General features: G+C 36.7%; 1 protein-coding gene across 3 annotated transcripts in view; it reads right to left on the bottom strand.

Annotated features, from left to right (window-relative positions):
- The window catches only part of LOC106057009 (sphingosine-1-phosphate phosphatase 2-like), a 36,314-nt gene extending 21,634 nt beyond the window's left edge, over positions 1-14,680 (bottom strand). The window contains exon 1 of one of the 3 annotated variants that reach the window (XM_013214013.2): positions 14,448-14,680. The gene's annotated coding sequence lies outside the window, so the exon portion shown is untranslated. Of the gene's footprint in view, positions 1-9,494; positions 10,158-10,210; positions 10,279-14,447 lie in introns of those variants that run through there. The other 2 variants (XM_013214016.2, XM_013214014.2) reach the window with 2 other exon arrangements.
- Between the last annotated feature and the right edge of the window lie 5,188 nt (positions 14,681-19,868).

Here is a 19,868-nt window from a genome sequence, read left to right as displayed (position 1 = left end):
AGCCCTAACCTATGTAACATATAATTTAATTTTTAGATCTAGATCTAGTAATTGAACATAAAAAATAAGAGTACTCTCTTCTCATAATTATGTTACGATTTGTAGATACATAAATAATCAAGAAAGATCTAGGTAATCAATCAATTTAAATGTACATAAGATGGTTTAAATTGACATGAATTATTTCGATCTAGGATTTTTGAAACATTATCTCAATGGAAACAAACAGGAAATGCCTTTGTTTCATATATTTGCGTGAATATCCGAGAAATGATTTTGCATTTATTTCTAAACTTTGAAAACTAAAGATAATTACTTTTCTATGAAAAAAGAGTTTACATACATAAAAATCTATATATAGATTAGTGAATAGATAAATCGTGGATAAGAAGTTATTTCCGGTTTCCAGTCTAGTATAATATATATGAGTCTATGTGTGTATCCTTTTTTTTTTTAATAATTTTTTTTTGCACGTTATCTTGATCTACTAAGCAATATTCTTTACATTAGCAGACGAGACGACATCAGACAGGAAATAGCGTGATACTGCACGCGTGATTCTACGAGATCTCCCTTTTATTTAAAAACATATATGAAAATCTCTATATTAATCCATTACTCTAAATATCAATCATAACAAACGGAGGAGGTAGCGGGTAGCACACGCACTTCCATATTGTCAGATTTAATTAAAAATAGGTTTTTGTTATTGTCATTTTGCATTCAATAATATCGTTTATTAATTTTGTATATTGCTTGAATATCTGCGGCCTAACCACACCTGATCACTTCTGCTGTCTCCATGTCATCCTCCTCTTTTATTTTTACAAAGCTTATATTAACCCTGTCTGTCTTTCTGTCTGTCTAGGAAAATGTTTCTACATGTCATTTCTTTCTTTTACCTGACAAAACAAGAATCAATATGAAAATAACCAATTAGTTAATTTAATTTACTATTTGGTAATTAATTATTTTGTTTGGTATCGAATAAGGTATACAAATTGTACTTGATTGATGTCAGGGCCGGCTATAGGCAAAACGGGAAGCCGCCTTCTATTGGTGGGGGGCCTCGAACATGACTCAAAGCATTTTTTAGAGAAAAAAATAGCGAAACTTGTACCCAACGTTATAGTTGGAGTTGAATTACTGACCATAGCCTGACCATAACCTGACCATAGCCTGACCATGGCCTGACTAGGTTTTAAATAAATTGCATAATTTTATTTTCGCTGTTTATTTTTCTATTTCGTTTGGGGCCACCAAGTTCACTTCGCCAAGGTCCCACGATTATCTCAGGCCGGCCCTGCTGATGTGATAGTATAAGATGAATAAGTTTTCTTTCTACTTTATAGAGAGAAATAGGTCACCGTTTAGAAGTTTGAAACTAATAATAGATGACTATAAAACCTTTTATTTTCACAAGCACTATCCTGGCAAAGAGGTTAGTATGTTGGTGATAGGAGGCTTGAGCCATCGAGTTCGAATTCAGGACGTTCAGCTTTTTTTTTTATTTTATAAATGCTTTATATTTTTAATGTACAGATTGCCAAACCTGGTAGAGCTGTTGAAACGTACAATTCTGCAGATGTAATAAACATTGACTTGGTTTTTCGCTAACAGTAAAGTAGAAAGTAGGTTTCTTTGAAGTCATTGTTGCCCTCCCCCCTCCCTTTTTTTTTTTGGGGGGGGGGGGTGGATATAATCTGTTTGCAATGAAATTTAATTTATAATCCAAGACATTACCTAGGTGATTAAAGCTTGGACCAGTACATTATTAGGGCATTCCACATTGGTGGTCCTTGGAAAACAAAAACATATCTTGCCCATATTTTATGTGTTTACCTATTGGCAATGAGAAAGAGACAGACACCTTCATTTCAAGGTGGTTCATAAACATTTCTCAAATTTGGCGAGGACAAACTCTTCAAACACTTGCTGGCTAATTAAGTACTTTATTCTATATTGACTGTCACGAGTTTATTCATCGAGGTCTCTGGTACAGTTTTCATATGTTCTTTTCTTTAAAACCAGTCGGGCAGCACTGAGGTGGACCCTTTTGTATCCCGTGTAAGTGTTGTTCTTAAATTCCTGCTTCTAAAGAACTAAACAATATCTGGCAACAGCTTGATACTTTTGTGTGTCAGTGATAGTCGACGAATCTCTCAGTAGGCAAGAAATATAGAAATATAAATGTCAGTATCAGTGAAGTAATGATCTTCATCTATTCAGTCATTTGGATTAATTTATTGAACAATATTCTAATGATAGTTGTATTTGATTGTTTGATTTATCCATAAGAGAGCAGCTGGTTCCGCAAGGTTGTCATTACCGGAAGTGGTAATGAATATAAGCACTCCGCTACCTATAAGATGCTTCCTAATGGCATGCGTCTCAAATACTGACAACCAGTCCAACTCGTGGCCTTCATGGTGTGGCTCAGATATTTAGTCCAGTGGAATTGTTTTCACTAGCAGGAGAAGGGGCGATGGCGAGCAACTGGCGCCTAAACCAGTAAGCTTCGTGCAGGAGGGGCTCGTTTACCATGTCTGGCTACCCAACCAGGAGAAGGAAAACCTCTCCTTGCAGCTATACCCACACATGGGAGAGGCTTCGGGGGTCAACCCTGAGGAAAAATCAGGATCCGGTAACCTTTAGGCAGTTTGCAATATGCAGTGCATGCGACGTCGCTGATCCAAACTGTATTGGCTTTTGCCATTCCTTTGGATACAGCAGCTGCGTGGCGAGAGGGGAACTGCAGTGTTGGCGACATCGTTTCGACCATAACGAATGCACAGGCATTCATCTTATTTTTGTGAGATGATCCATAGTCGCTTCGGGACTGAAGGAGGCTATATATTTCTAACAATAGTTATAGCAATATTTCTAACGATAGTTGTCTTTGATTGCTTGTTTTATCCTTAGGAGAATAATGTATAATCTTGTATGCTTTGTTCAATAGATAAGGGCCTATGTTTGTTCTATAGATCTATGTGTTATCTCTAGATCTCTATGTTTTATAGATTTATTATAATGAATGTACGTGTAAATTAGGAACAGGTCTATTACTTTGGAACTGCAGTGGAGAAGCCAACAGCTGCGACCACCCAAAGCCCCGCGTCTTATGGGGCCCCGCCATATGGTACAATTTTGCAGGATCTCTGCCACATATTCAAATGCGCCATACCAATACGTTATAGTCTGTAAATACAGTGTAGTTGATTTATTTGAAAATACGAGGACGTTTTACTTCATGTTCTTGAAACCTTTCCGCATTGATATCAAGTACCATGACATTTTGTACCATGACATTTTGTAATTTGTACCATGACATTTTGTACCATGACATTTTGGGCTTGACTGAAGGTTGGGCACCACATACGACACTCTACCAGGGCGTATTGCTAAGGCATCCATCCTCTCCTAATGATAGACGTCCCTGAAACGGATCTCTATAAAAAAAAAATACCTCCACTCATCTTTTGTCACTTCAAATAGAACAACAAAATGAGTTATTTTTTACTTATTAATTAAAAAAAAACAACAAACAAATAGTCCCTGACAGGGCAATATGTGAGAGATTTGATTTGGGGGGTTGAACATTTTATGATTTCCTCTTTGTTCACTTTAAGTAGGCCTACTTACTACTCTCCCTTTGCCCACTTAACTGAAAGTGTTGGTTTGTATTGATTCCTGATATGCTATCGAACAACTTAAAAGCTTAGTTGACTTTATAGTAAACCAATACACGCTTGTGTCTGTGTATGCACATGTTTGCTAATGTGTGTGACGTGTTAGATCTGTGTAAATTGCATGCCTGTATTTGTGAAGTCGCTAAAACGTCCAACAGGAAGGCAGCAGTATGTAGTTCTAGATCTAACTGTAGATTAAAGTGGACCTAAACACAGTTCACGCATGACAATTAATCTTTGAGAGGCAATGAATACATTTTGTTTGGTCATCCCAAAGGTCGTTGTCTCTTAAAGCGTCTCAAGTCTTTGGGCTACTTGTTAGTGAACTGAATAGGGTCACAGGTCACAGAACTCAAATGGACAGTAGGGTGGCCTCATTAACGCTGGCTAAAAGCAGCATTTCTCAGCCAGTGAGTTGCGGACTTTGCACGCCCCTCTCCTAGATTATTTTTTTTCTAGGACATCATTGACTCATTTTTAGTTGTTTACAGGATTTGGCTGACATTTGGCTGACATTTGTGTGACATATTCGATGATTGCTAGGAAAAGAGGGTATGCCCCTAGCGTTTGCTAGGATATCACTGAATCATTCAACTAATGCTAGAATATCTTGGATCATTTAATAATGATTAGGACATAACTGACCCTCCAATAATTACCAAGAAATCATCGGTCATTCAAAAGTTGTTACAGCTTCACTGGCCCATTCAATAATAACTAGTATGCCCTTTCAGGCCTAGAAAAGGTCATCTGTTTGGCCATCTGTTAATGAACAGGGTTACATGTGGCCAGCACATCGACCAATCGCCTTTACTTTCCCCAACTAAAGTCAGGTACCCTTTAGAGTTGGGTGGACTCGGGGCGTCCTTAAAATCTCGAAATTAAAAATCCTAGTCGTCACCGTGATTCGAACCCAGGAGCTCTCGGTTCGGAAGACCTGCCATTCAGACACCACGCACCCCCCCCCCCCCATGGCTCATTTAAATATTTTAAAATCATCAGTGGTACTGTTCGATGATTGCAAAGCCATCAATGGCTCATTTTAATATTGCTAAGACATCGTGCCAAAACATCTCTGATCCGTTGAAATATTGCCAAGACATCTTAGACGCGTTTAAATATTGCCAAGACATCTAAGACCCGTTTAAATATTGCCAAGACCACTGTGACCCGTTGAAATATTGCCAAGACATCTTTGAACCGTTGAAATATTTACAAGACATATTTGAACCGTTGAAATATTGACAAGACATCTTTGAACCGTTGAAATATTGCTAAGACATCCCTGACCCATTCGAATATTGCTTAGACATCACCATTCTAAGTAATGTCATTAACTCATGGAGTACCCACACGATATTTTCACTACGGAGTAACTTGAGCAGACATTTCATCAGGAAGGGAAGAGAATTACAAAAATCAAATCAGACACAGCCTAAAGCAAACAACAGACTGATGCCAGGAGCTAACATTCAGTGACGTGCATGATAGACGAAGCGGAAACCAGTTTATGAAGCCGAGGTCACCAACATTTTTTTTTTTTTTTAATTCATAATTGATTCAAACCCATTGAGTGTGTAGAAAGAAAACACGTGATAGAGACACAAAAAGTACTTGGTAGTAGGGCCTAATAATTCATATACAATACACCCCATATAAAACCACAACTCTGGTAAATGTCAGCTATAGCATTGAACATAGCATTTTATGAATTTCCTCGAAGCATCTCGGCTAGTTTGAAAATACCGATTCTAAGAGACACATTCTACGTAGCCTGGCATGCAGGGCAGCAATTGGAAATGGAGTCTCTTCATAATTAATGATTATTCAACGTTATAAATGAGGTGTCATTCGCGCCTGACGACAACAATAGGTTGACTCATATCGTAGCCAAGCAAAGGCTCCGCGGATGTAGCGGGGCAAAAGGTGATCAATAGAGATAAGAATCGATTAAAATAGTCGCAAGGAAAAAATGGACATGATAAAGAACGCATTTAGATCTATAAAAATATGTTGTTTTTTCGTTTAAGCAAATGTCAACTGACAGGATCAATATATTCAGAAGTCGATTATTTCATTTTTAAAATGCTCGATTAAAAAAAAAAAATATAGCTGATGATGATGATGATGAAAATGATATTTTAAATTTTGTTAATGAAAGCGTAAAAGAAGTGCATCATTGTATTGTTGCAAGTTGCAACATATTTGTTGGTTTATGCCGTGTGGTATGCGTTCTTGACTGTCGTTTCGCAGGAGGTTTAGGCTGGGATGTAATAATCTTCAAATCTGAAGGAACCTCCGAAACATATAAAACAAAACAGAAATAATCAATCTAATTGTGCAACATATGAGATTATGTAGTCATCAGTTAGTTGTTGCAATATCAGTTGGTGTTGTTTTTGTGTGTGCCCTCTAATAAACATTGCAATGGGAAACTTGTTCAGATCAATGACAGATCAATTTCAGACGCCAATCCCAGCAGTTCTTATGATAACGGCTAAAACTTTTGCTGTTTTCATTGCACTTGAAACTTTGGGCCTTACACGAACTCTGTACGTGTCTATATAAGTGTGTATGATATAAGTGTGTGTGCATGTGCGTTATCAATATGTTTTAAATGCCCCTACTCACCTCCCCACCCCAGTCTATATAGCCTCCTTTAAAAGAAAGGAAACGTCTTCGCCTCATTTGTGTCATGTCTCCCGCTAAACACTGACCTAGGACTCATGGGCGTAGCCAGGGGGGGGGGGGTTCTTGGGGTTCAAACCCCCCCCCCCCGAAATGAAATCCCCCCCCCCCCCCGCAGGGGGGGGGAACGGAATTAAGTGACTGATTTTTGCTTTCATTTTGTTTATTTTAGGTGAGATTTTAATACTAAATCATCACTTACCACAGCACAGCCGAGGGGGGTTTGAGTTAAAACCCTCTACCAAGGGGTTTTGAGTTTAAATCCCCCTACCAGGAGGTTTTGAGATAAAAAAAAACCCTATCAGGGGGTTTTGAGATACAAATCCCTCTACCAGGGGGCTTTGAGTTTAAAACCCCCTACAGAGGATTTTGAATTTTAAACCCCCTACCAGAGGTTTTTGCAGTTAAATCCCCCTCTTTTATAAAACAAAACAAAAAAAATGCAAACAACAATCCCCAAATTCCAACAGCACAGTTGAAGAAGATTTTGATTTTAAACCCCCCTCCAAAATTTACGATAAACCCCATCTTCAATATAAAAAAAGCAAATTACACACTCAAAATTCTATGAGCGTAGCCAAAGGGGTTTTGAGTTTAAACCCCCCCCCCTTCCAGTTGGGGTTTGAAGCTAAAAAGTACCTCATCAATATAAAAAAAAAGCAAATTACACACTATAAAATCTATGAGCGTAGCCAAAGGGGTTTTGAGTTTAAATCCCCCTCCTCCAGATGGCTTTTTCTTTAAAGTTTAAAACCCTTCCAGATGGTTTTGAGTTTAAAATTCCCATACAGAGCGTTTAGAGTTGAAAACCTCTCTCTTCAATATTATTTTAAAGCAAACTAGAGTCACCAAATTCTAAGATCGTAGCTAAATGGGGTTTTGAATTAAAAACAAAACAAAAAAACTCAAGAGATTTCTTAGTTTAAAACCCCTCAACAGATGATTTGACGAAAAAACTTTCCTTTTCGATATAAAATCTTTAGCGAAATACAGGCATGTAATTCCAAGAGCGTAGTCAAGAAAGGTTACAAATTTCTACCAGTGGCTTAGGCTCCATTAATAAAGTGTGAATCATTAAATGTGTCTCAACAAAGATGGCTAAGACAGATTTTAGGAGTCAGTCAAAGAAATCATATGCCGAACTGTGAGTCGAATCCTTAGTAAGGTTGTGACAGAGCGTCGCATGAGGTTTTGCGGGACCTGTTCTCACACAAAATGAATTACGCAAAATAAGAGTTGCGGAAACAGCTTGCCGGAAAATGCGCCGAACGGCGCGAGAGGGTCTAAGTCAGTAAGAATAGCACATTAGGTTTTTGAAATAAAACTTTTTAATAGCAAGATAATGCACGGTAGATACCTCAGAATATGCATTTTGTTGGCTTTCAATACCAGAAATAGTGCTCGGCGACGGGGCTTCGTCCCGCGCTGGGGGAGCGCTGCGAACTCCCCCAGACCCCCTTGCTAGCAAGGGCGGGGTGTCTACAATAAACAATAAAAGTCTTCCGAAAGGGTCAGAATGTAATAAAGATTAATTATGTACACACACACACACACATATATATATATATAATTTTTTTTTCCGCGGGGGCCCCCAAAACCCTCCCCGAAAAAAAATCCTGGCTACGCCCATGCTAGGACTAACTCTGACATAATCAATACCCAATACCATGACGTCATCAATAGATTGGAATGATTGAAGGAAACTGGGAATGCCAGGCACTTAACGATAGCATTACTAAATGGACGGAGGTGGAGTGAGTTGACCTGGCACACATGACCTCTTCCTACAACCATTCTCTCGTTCGTTTCATTCTAGTGTATATAACTAGGGCACTGGTTTCTTCATTTCTGCGTCTCGTACACAGGTAGGTGCTAGGGCCTACATTAGTGCGTTTGTACTGTACACATAGGACACAGAAAAAAGAAGAGAGAATGAAAGAGAAGGAATTGAAAGAGGAAAAAGAAAGAAAATAGAAATAGAAAAAAATACGAGAAAGAGAGAACAAAATAACAAGTAATGCTAGAAAAGAGAAAAAAAAGTCTAAATTTTGAATAGACACTTCCTGGGAACAGAGAGAGAGAGGAGGGGCAGGCTAATAAACATAGAAACAACTAAGAGTTTGAAAAACAGAGAAATAAATAGACAGAAGAACATATAGATATATATATAAAGAGAGACAGCCAGATTAATATAAAGACAAAGAACAGAGAGGCATATAGATAGACAGAGCGATAGATAAGCAGAGAGGCACTGAAAGAGAAAGAAAGAATTAAAAGATAATTGAAAGTTACTAAAAGGAAATCTTTCAGCTTAAACGACTTATGTTTTTTTTAAACCCATAATGTTCTGTTAACGGTCTCTAACGATTCTAATAATCATTTTTATTCTGGCCCGAATTGGCTTCATTAATGACCCCTCGCTTGAGAGTTACAGTGAAACGTAATTACGGCAAATTTTCTCACCGGAATGGGAATAAATAGATTGTGCATTTGTATTAATGGCAGATGGCATTAAGTCAACATGTAAGGCACCCATCCTAGACCTTAACATGTTGAATGATATTATTTAATGTATCACTTATCTATCTATCTATCTATCTATCTATCTATCTATCTATCTATCTATCTATCTATCTATCTATCTATCTATCTATCTATCTATCTATCTATCTATCTATCTATCTATCTATCTATCTCTCTCTCTCTCTCTCTCTCTCTCTCTCTCTCTCTCTCTATATATATATATATATATATATATATATATATATATATATATATATATATATATATATATATAGATAGATAGATAGATAGATAGATAGATAGATAGATAGATAGATATAGATATAGATATAGATATAGATGGATATATATATATATATATATATATATATATAGATACATATAGATATATAGATAGATATATATATGTATATATATATATATGTATATAATATACTTAATCCATCAAGCTGTTTATTCTTATAAGTTATAATAAAGATTTCTCTACTAGGACGAGACCCGTCAGAATAGTTTACTAAAACACAAAGATCTAAATAGACACTAAAGTCTTTTCTTTTCCCTCTTGTTAAGACACGCGCATACAAATGTGCTTACCTTTGTTTCATGGATTATTCCAGCATGGAGTGGGCCATTTGCACTTAGCAAGAGGACACGGTCGTCCTATCAGTAAAAACTGTTGAGAGCAAGAGCGACACTTCCAGCGGTTCCCAACTTATTTTCAAGTGGGATGTCTGCCTGGTCGTGTGGTATAAGCCTTGGAATATCGACTCAAGGGTCTCAGGTTCGAACCCTGCCCGCTATCATCCTCCGCCGTCCAGCGGGAGGTTTGGACTAGGAAGTAATAATCTTCAATTCTTAAGAAACATCCTAAACATTGAAAACAAAAACAAAGTCAAACATTTTCTGAAAGCATCTTGCGATCTCAAATGACTTCAATTTATCAAATAAATCCAAGGAAAACCTTAGCGTCCCAGTTTGAGAACTACTAGCCTGCAGGTACAGAAATAGATATATCCACATGTGACGTAAGATTTTAATAGATTTGTATATAGGTAACGTCCGTAAAGTAGAACTTGAGATAATGAATGACTTTAGATAAGACTTCGCATGAAAAACAAACAAACAAACAAATTAAAAAGCACTTCTAACTTTTTCTTTGCTGTTTCATTTCATTTATTACCCAGACCCATATATTCACTCGAAATTTTTTATTTATTTTGGATACTTTAAAAAGTAAATTTCCTAGTTCCCGCGCTACCCGCACGGCTATATAAGCTTTAGTGACAATGACAAACAGACTAAAAACTTACTTTTGGTCTCAAAGTTCATGTCAATATGTCACTTCAAACAATGAAGATAAAGTAAGATCAACAGGGCAATGAACGTGTGCAGAGCTTAGAGATAATGTCAAGGATTTGGTCAGCAGATTACTGATACTTGCAAAGGCGTATTTCGGGGCCAGTTTGGGGTAACATTAATAATATATATATATATATATATATATATATATATATATATATATATATATATATATATATATTATATATATATATATATTACTAACAATTAAATGATTTGTAACATAAGCCATTAAAAAAACACATCTAAATTTAAAAAGTATCTATTAATATTAGTAGTGAATTGAGTGGTGTCACTAATTTTCCCACTTGCCATCAAGCCTTGGACGATAAAAATACGACAATGAAACCTGTTACTTACCTTTAATCTAGGACATCTAAGCCATTTTCAAGATCGAAATCGCAGCGATTAAATTTACCCAAAACGATTTTTTATTCGCATTAGCCGATATTTAAATTTATTTTATAATTTAAATTTATAATTTCTTTCACATTAAGCACTTATATATATATATATTTTTTTTGATTGCGTAACTTCCCTTCTCCAATGAGTCTATACCATGGGCGTAGCCAGGATTTTTTTTCGCGGGGGGGGGGGGGGGGGGCTTGTGTGTATATATAATAATCTTTATTACATTCTGACCCAACATTCTTTCGGAAGACGCTTATAGTGCCCTAGAAAAGGCTCTTCCTGGAGTTAGTGGGAAAATTTTAGATTCCCCGCCATAGCCAGCAAGGGGGTCTGGAGGAGCGCTAGGAGCTCCCCCAGCGCGGGGCGGAGCCCCGCTCCCAAGCACTATTTCTGATATTGAAAGCCAACAAAATGCATATTCTGAGGTATCTACAGTGCATTTTACTGCTATAAAAATTTTTTTTAAAAACCTAATGTGCTATTCTTACTGACTTAGACCCTCCCGCGCCGTTCGCCGCATTTGCCGTCAAGCTGTTTCCACAAAAATCTGTCACTCACTGGTAATGTCTGATGCAACTTCCCACCTGCTCTGAGGACCTCCATGAATGTGTGGCGACAAGTTGTACTAGGATGTCATCGCAACTCTTCTTATGCGTAATTCATTTTGTCGGAGAAAATGTCCCACAAACCTCATGCGACGCTCTGTCACAATCTTACTAAAGGGTCGACTCCCAGTTCGGCATAGGATTTCCTTTATTTACACCTGATCTCTATAACTGACTCCTAAAATATGTCTTAGCCATCTTTGTTGAGCCACATTTAGTGTTTTTCAATTTCGGCAGATGACTATTCACTGCACTTTATCAATTAAGCCCCGCCACTGGTAGAAATGTGAAACCTCTCTTAAATACGCTCTTGGAATTAAGTGACTGTAGTTTGCTTTAGATTTTATATCGAAAAGGGAAGTTTTATCGTCAAAATATTCTGTTTGGGGTTTTAAACTAAAAAATCTCTGGAGTTATGTTTTTTTTTTAAATTAAAAATCCCATTTAGCTACGGTCATAGAATTTAGTAACTGTAGTTTGCTTTAGAATAATATTGAAGATAGAGGTTTTCCACCTCAAAACGCTCTGTAGGGGGATTTTAAACTCAAAACCATCTGGAGGGGTTTTAAAAAGCCATCTGTAGGAGAGGGATTTAAACTCAAAACCCCCAATGGGCTTAACTACGCTCAAAAAATTTTAGTGTGTAATTTCCTTTTTTTTTATATTGAAGAGGTATTTTTTTAGCATCAAACCACTCTGAAGGGGGGTTTAAACTCAAAACCCCTTTGGCTACGCTCATAGATTTCTGAGTGTGTAATTTTCTTTTTTTTTATATTGAAGATGTATTTTTTAGCTTCAAACTCCACTGGGGGGAGTTAAAACTCAAAACCCCTTTGAATACACTCATAACATGTTGAGTGTATAATTTGCTTAGTTTTTAATATTAAAGAGGTATTTTTGTACTTTCAAACCTCGCTGAAGGGGGGTTTAAACTAAAAACTGAGTCAAAACACATTTAGCTACGCTCATAACATTTTGAGTGCGTAATTTGCTTTTTTTTATACCGGGTATTGAAGAGGTATTTTTTAGCTTCAAACCCTACTGAAGAGGGGGTGGGGGTTAACTCAAAACCCTTTTGGCTACGCTCATAGAATTTTGAGTGAGTAATTTTCTTTTTTCATATTGAAGAGGGGGTTTATCGTAAATTTTGGAGGGGGGTTAAAAATCAAAATCTTCCTTAACTGTGCTCGTGAAATTTGGGGGATTGTCGTTTGCATTTTTTTGTTTTGTTTTATAGAAGAGGGAATTTAACTGCGAAAACCTGGTAGGGGGTTTTAAACTCGAACCTCCCTGGTAGGAAGTTTTAAGCTCAAACTCCCCTGGTAGGGGATTTTAAACTCGAACATCCCTGGTAGGGATTTTGAACTCAAAAACCCCTGGTAGGGGGTTTTAAACTCAAAGCCTCCTTTGCTGTGCTGGGGCAAGTGATAGTTTAGTATTAAAATCTCACCTAAAATAAACAAAATCAAAGCAAAAAATCAGTCACTAAATTCCGAATTCCCCCCCCCCCACCCAAGTGGGGGGGATTTCATTTCGGGGGGGGGGGGGTTGACCCCCCCCCCCCCGGCTACGCCCATGGTCTATACCATCTGCAAACATGAGATTGGGAATAGGCCGCTCATTTATTGTCAAGCCTGGAGTAAATCCTTCTAGAGTTTCCCTCATAATATGCTCCAGGAATATGGTAAAAAGAGCTGTAGAGAGAATGCATCCTTGCAACACTCCTACGAATTTCCTAAAACCTTCTCCGATTTGGTTGTTCAGAAGTACTGAGCTGTTTGCATTTTGATATTAGGCAGTGATAACATCAATAATGTTTTTATCAATGTCAAACTACCTCATCACTTGCCACATGCCATCAAGTCAAACCTGGTCAAAAGCTTTTATTTTTTTTAAGTCTGAAGTTGTGTACCATTTTTTTTTTTATGTTGAAGACATTTTTCATTTAACAGTCTGAAATTAGATATGTGTTTTTCACTAGATCTAGTGGTCTCTGTACTCCGATATGGTTGTGAAAGCTGGACACTGAATGCTAAGGCTGAAAGAAGAATCCAAGACTTCGAGAGTGGGCCTAAATGCTTCAGAAGAATGCTGCGTATCAGATACCAGGAAAAGAAGACAAATGAGTGTTTCTTTTTCGTATGGGTGTTGTAATATAATGTAGTTTTGTGGAGGTGAGTTGTTCTAAATCAGGGGCGTTTCAAGATCTAGATCTATAACTGACAAAATATAATATAAAATAATGTGTAAAGAGCAGACTAAACTGCGAATAGTGTTTTTTTCTTTCAAACTTCCGCTGGAAGAGCAAAGCCTCGATGATTTATTGATCAGTACTTCTAGAATTAACGGGTAAAAAAATGTGTGTAGGGGCGGTCTGAACGTTCTTGGTTGGGAATGAGGGTATTCTATTGGAAGATGCCAACAAAATTATGCGATTAGGCCAAAAAGCGTGTTGTTGACAAAGTGATGTTGATTCTAGTGGACCCCATATCTAATTTAGCTTAAGGCCTTATCAAATCTAAATCCAGTCCTGGTTTTTGGTAGAGAGGTGTTGCATAAAAAAAAGTATGTGTATTGTGTGTGAGTGTGGTAGGGGCGTCATAATGTAAGCAGATGAGAAGGCTACAACTGATGGGCCTAAGAAGTGTTTGTGCATGCTCTATATCAGGAGGTTTCAACCGTAGCCCAGCCCTTCTCGTCCACATCTATAACTACTTGCACTGATTAATTGATTGAAATCCTCAACATTACTTTTATTATTTCTATAATTAATAGTAGAGAAGTTTTATTGAAAGTGTGATTGAAAGTGTGATTGTGTTTAAGGCAGATAGATAATAGGATAGAAGTTGAATTAATACGAAAAGAAACGGACTAAACAGCAAGCTTTCATAGTTTTAGAAGAGCGACTTTAAAAATACCAAACGACAACTACACTCAGTCACTCTACACTCAGTCACTCTACACTCAGTCACTCTACACTCAGTCACTCTACACTCTACAGATTATTCATGAAAATATAAGTTTTCTATAAATATCGAAAAAAAAAATATTTTTTTCAATAGTCCCAAGTTGGAATTCATCTCGCAGTAAGTTTGGTCGAGGAAAAACACTAATAAAGTCTGAAGGAGTGTTCGGAAACGTATAAAACCAACCAAACCATCCAATGAATTACCTTTTTTTTATCTATTCATCTTGTGAACTTCACTACTCCAAGAGTCCCTGCTCCTCTGTCTCAGTAAGAGCCTATTATCTGTAAGACTAAAAGCAGTTCACGATCAGCGAATTCAAACACAATTAACATGAGAATCAAGAACAACAAATCATACTATGCGTTCACAAAATGTGTCACTTATATTACGCTCCAAGTGGGTGATTGAAATGTAGAGAACAGTGATAGAACAGTGATAGAAGTGTGAACAGTCTCATAGCTTAGCCCTCTCTCTCTCTTTCTCTCTCTCTCTCTCTCTTTTTCTCTCGCTCTCTCTCTCTCTCTCTCTTTCTCTCTCTCTTTTACTTTCTTTTTCTCTCTCGCCCTTTTCTCTCTCTCTTTCTTTTTCTCTCTCTCTCTTTCACGCTCTCTCCCTCTCTCTCTCTGTCTTTATCTTCCTTTCCTTGACATCGCCCTCTTTATCAGCGATATTTTGATTCATTTTCTTTTTTACCTTATGGTTTAATGACATAACACATAGGAATGATAGTCTGGTGGTTGAGTGGATAGATAGTCTGGTGGTTGAGTGGATAGATAGTCTGGTGGTTGAGTGGATAGATAGTCTGGTGGTTGAGTGGATAATGCTTTTGATGCTAGACACAGAGGGAAAAAAAACATTGGATATTCTTGCACTGTTATTCAAAGTAATCTGTTCTTAGTTTGATTTAGATTTTTAATTTAATTCCTCACTGCTAAAAATGTGCTTTAATTTTGTTCCCATGGTGTTATAGACACTGCACGGTTCTAAAAATGTATTGGGAGATTTTCAAAGATGACGAAAAAACTATAAATAGATTAATAGCTAGCATTTCGGTGTATCCGGTGTACAAACTAAAGGACGTGTTGGTAAGCTCTGTTTTTAATCATGTCAATGATTATATGTTTGCACTCATAGACTTGTATATACTACTCTAGACTGGACATGGAGTTTTTTTAACACTACAAAAAATTTGAAATTTTTTTTAGAAAGTTGGATCAAGGCGTTGTTTTGTAAAGTAGTTAAAAGACGTAAAGTCTTTTTTTCAACCCTAACCTATGTAAAATATAATTTAATTTTTAGATCTAGATCTATTAATTAAACATTTTAATGAGTTGCCTGATCCAAATAGAAAAACCAATGACTTGGCAGAATTTAAGTCATTGGTTAACATGTATAACTAGATTGACCTAGGGACACGCGTAGGACGTAATCATCTTTTTTAAAGTAACGTCTGTGTTTTATAAGATAAGATAAGTATTGAGTAGGCTGTCACTCAAGGAGGCGTGGTGGCTGAGCGGTAAAGCGCTTGGCTTCCGAACCGGGGACCGGGATTCGAATCCTGGTGAAGACTGGGATTTTTAATTTCGGGGATCTTCGGGCGCCTCTGATTCCCCCCATCTCTAATGGATACCTGACATTAGTTAGGGAAAAGTAAAGGCGGTTGGTCGTTGTGCTGGCCACATGACACCCTAGTTAACCGTAGGCCACAGAAACAGATGACCTTTACATCATCTGCCATATAGACCACAAGGTCTGAAAGGGGAACTTTACTTTTTTTTTTACAGGCTGTCACTCAAGGGAGCAAAGTCACCCAAAGGCCCCTGCTTACGGTACTCGTTACATCCTGTGAGTCCAAAATGATCTACAATACAGTGGTAGTGTATACATTCTTAAGGCAGACATTTTGAGCTCGAAAAATATTAATCAATAGTTTTTGTTCCTTGGGCTGTTTCCCATTAATTTTCAAAAAATACAGGTTAGTGATTAGAAATGACACGTCATCTGTAAGTAGCAAAACATGGCAGATACTTGTTTTTCATCCAGGGCCTTCAATTTCATCTGATTTAGGTGAGATGGAACTTTAGTTTACATCTAATGAAAGGTTTGCATTTATACTTTGATTTTACATTTATACTAAGTTCATATCAACTCTGTCTAGTAAAAAAGAAAAGGAAAATGTGATAAATGTAAGATTCCAGAGCAAAATCTAAAAATTAACATAAAAAAATTCACATTTAAGCGGTAAGGAAAACTATTTAGGCTAGACCACGAAGACATGATTTCAGTTGACACTATGTCATGTGATATAATAGGGACTTTCTGGGTATTTTTATTTTGTGTCTCCAAACAGACGTCTTTTTAATATTTCCCTTAACTTAACCCATTTCTAGGTCACATTAGTTTGAATTGGCTTTTTGCTGGCTCGCGGTTCACTGGATATAAAAAGATAGTAGCATTGCAGTTACTGCTGAATAATAGTACTTTTTTTATGTTACAGGTAAATCACACATAAGTCCTCCCCCCCCCCCCCCCAACCCCAAGCTTCCACGTTCTACCCTGATTCCTCGCATCAATCGAAATATTGGTGAAACATCAAAAGTGCTACTCTACACGGAGTATACTTGATCGCATGAAAGGTTCAAGAATGCTTTTGACTAAAGCTCATAAGTGTCTATAATATGCTAACTTCAATAAAAAAATAATGTCTTTTTTTGTAAATAAAGATGCTCTGCCACAAAATACGTCATTGTATAGAACATTTAGGTTCTAATATTGATTTTAAATATATTCCAAACATTTTGTTTAATTCAGTGCCCTATTTAGACTTTTAAAGGCCCTACGCTATTAAAATTTGGGGCCCTTTATAAGTCCAGATGTATGTCAGTGCTAAATATTTCTGGGGGCCCTAAGCTTTAGCTTGCGTTGCCAATTGGTAAATCCGGCCCTGTTTGCATTATGCTATATCACTCTCTATCTTACTTAAACATAACACAGCATATGTTCTGGAAGCTTAAATCGGAACTAATGAAATCTGCACACATGTGGAATGTCACCAAAGAATGCGCAGTTCATCTCATATATTGGTCTAGTCATCTGCACGCTCCGACATAGTCATGAGAACGCGGAAGAAGAAACTTAAACTCGGAGACAAAACTATTATCTTTCCAAAATAATTTAGTACACTCTGATTAAACTGAAGCTCAGTCCTTTAATTGTATTTGTAGGTTCGAAATAAAAACTAAACTGATTACATCAAATATTATGATACGAGGTTGAGAGGCTAAGTAGGATATATATATATATATACACACACACATACATACTACATACATACATACATCATACATACATCATACATACATTACATACATATATATATATATATATATATATATATATATTATTTTTATTGTACATTAATAATCCTGAATACAATTTTGAACTAATGGGGCTTGTAGATTATTTTATAATAACAACTGTGAAAATGAGCTATATTACTATATTTATGAATAAGCCAAATGTGAGTTACATTTTCTTGAATGGTTCCAATTTTATAAATTGATAATTTTGTTTGTCTATTGCAATGTATGACTTCTGAATGACACAATATAACTAACACTTGTATGTATATAATATCAGTATGGCATATCATAACATGCAATTTTATGACATCTGTATGGCACAGCATAAAACTGCTATGTAATGTTGTATACGTCGAAAAATGCTATGTGGATAAGTAAGAAAGATTGTAAGTATAAATTGTACTAAGTTCCACATCACCTTTGACCTTATAGACTTATGACAAATTTGATCAGCACACAATAGGTCAGAATGGAAAAAAAATGAATAGCATTATTAACCAGCAAAGCTCTCCAACTTTTAATGTGCCAAAGTGTACACACGGGCCTCTCAGCACGAATGGAATCTTAAGTTCATAGCACTGGATGAAAAGAAGAGGTCTTTTGGTATGTTTAAATTGAGGTTTAATTTTATAATAAAACACCTACTCTTTTAGATGACTCATCTGAATCGATCTATAGATTTTATTGTAAGCAAGCGTTTGGCTTTTTTTGCTTGAAATGAACACTTTTTTTCCTGCCATATGTGTGCAAACTGAGAAAAAATATGTAACAATAAGAAAGAAAAACAAGATTACAAAGAGAGTTTGTGTTATCAAACAAACTCAGAGGCGGCCCCCATCAAAGTCACCAATGGACCAGAAATATTGAAGCCATAGTCTTGTTTTGATAGTTTAAATTGATAAAATTGTAAGATTCATTTGGCGGTTTTTTTTTCACATAAAAGCAAACAGGACAAACTTCGTCTTTGATAAGACTCTTCAGGAATAAGTAGAGTAGAGATCCAACTGATCACCTAATATGTAGAGTAGAGATCCAACTGATCACCTAAAAAGTAGAGTAGAGATCCAACTGATCACCTAAAAAGTAGAGATCCAACTGATCACCTAAAAACAGAATGGAAACCTCCCAGACAGTGTCGGTGGCATCTGGTGCGGTAGCTCAGGGTGTCATCCCTTCCCCATGAACTTTCTCCAAATATGTTCCAATCAACACTACTGCTAGTTAGTTCTTTTTGTTGAACCAATGCAGTGAGCTGATTACCTACTATTATTGATTTTTACTCAAATGTAAAATGAGTGTCAATTCTATTATAAAATCCCAGTTTATGACATTTATTCAAATGTATTTGCAAATTTTACAATGATATTTAATTAAAATTAGAAACAGACTTAACAATACCTGAACAGGTTTCCTTTGTTATACTTTAAGACAGAAATGGTATAACGTTATGGTCTGTCATTGAAAACCTAAACTACCACCTAGACGTGTCTTGGCATGTTTGGGCATATATCTAGAGATTTTAATATAATTATCTTTTCAGATGTGTCTGCTTTTGCCAAGATATAATTTTTTTTTCAACTTGGTTGTCATTCCCAAAATGAATTAACCTTGAGCGACCGCATCCCCCTAGTGAAGCTACTGCTCCTAGATACGTACCTCTCCCCAACAATTTCGATTAATATATTGGAGTAGACGGGCTAGGATTAGCCCGCATAACTAACCGGTTTCCCATGCGAACAGCATATTGCAATATTTCTCACTATTAGGCCTACTAATCCTGATCATAATCGCTCTATCTGCTTTATAGGTCTAGACTAGATCAAGAATATAGAATATATCTAGAATCTAGAGCTAGACTATCTAGTGTGGACTTGTGACAACGAGGTATTGGTCTCCACTGCCCACACGTTGCAACGTTCAGGTTAGTGTTCAAGCCTTCTATGACGATTAGTCTTGGTCCAAGCCACCCCATAGATCTCGTGTTGAGGATGAGTAGCCTTCACCGCTGTCACGAGTAGGAACTGTATACCCACAGGCCTATACATATTTTACTTCTATGGATATACTCTTCTTAAGGATTAACAGGAAGGCCCAGCAAAACTTGAAGTCGAATGTTATAGCAAACGTATTGGCTACTCAAATATCCCATTCCACATCTGTCACATAGGAAGCCTACGCGGATCTAGTTTCAAATACTGTGTATTATTATTTTTTTAAATGCCACTTTACTGAATACTTATACACAAATTATATATAATATTA

Source organism: Biomphalaria glabrata, chromosome 3 (genome assembly GCF_947242115.1).
Source record: "Biomphalaria glabrata chromosome 3, xgBioGlab47.1, whole genome shotgun sequence".
Lineage (NCBI taxonomy): Eukaryota > Metazoa > Mollusca > Gastropoda > Planorbidae > Biomphalaria > Biomphalaria glabrata.
The sequence above is the reverse complement of the archived record's forward strand: the minus strand, read 5'-3'. Positions and strand labels throughout refer to the sequence as shown.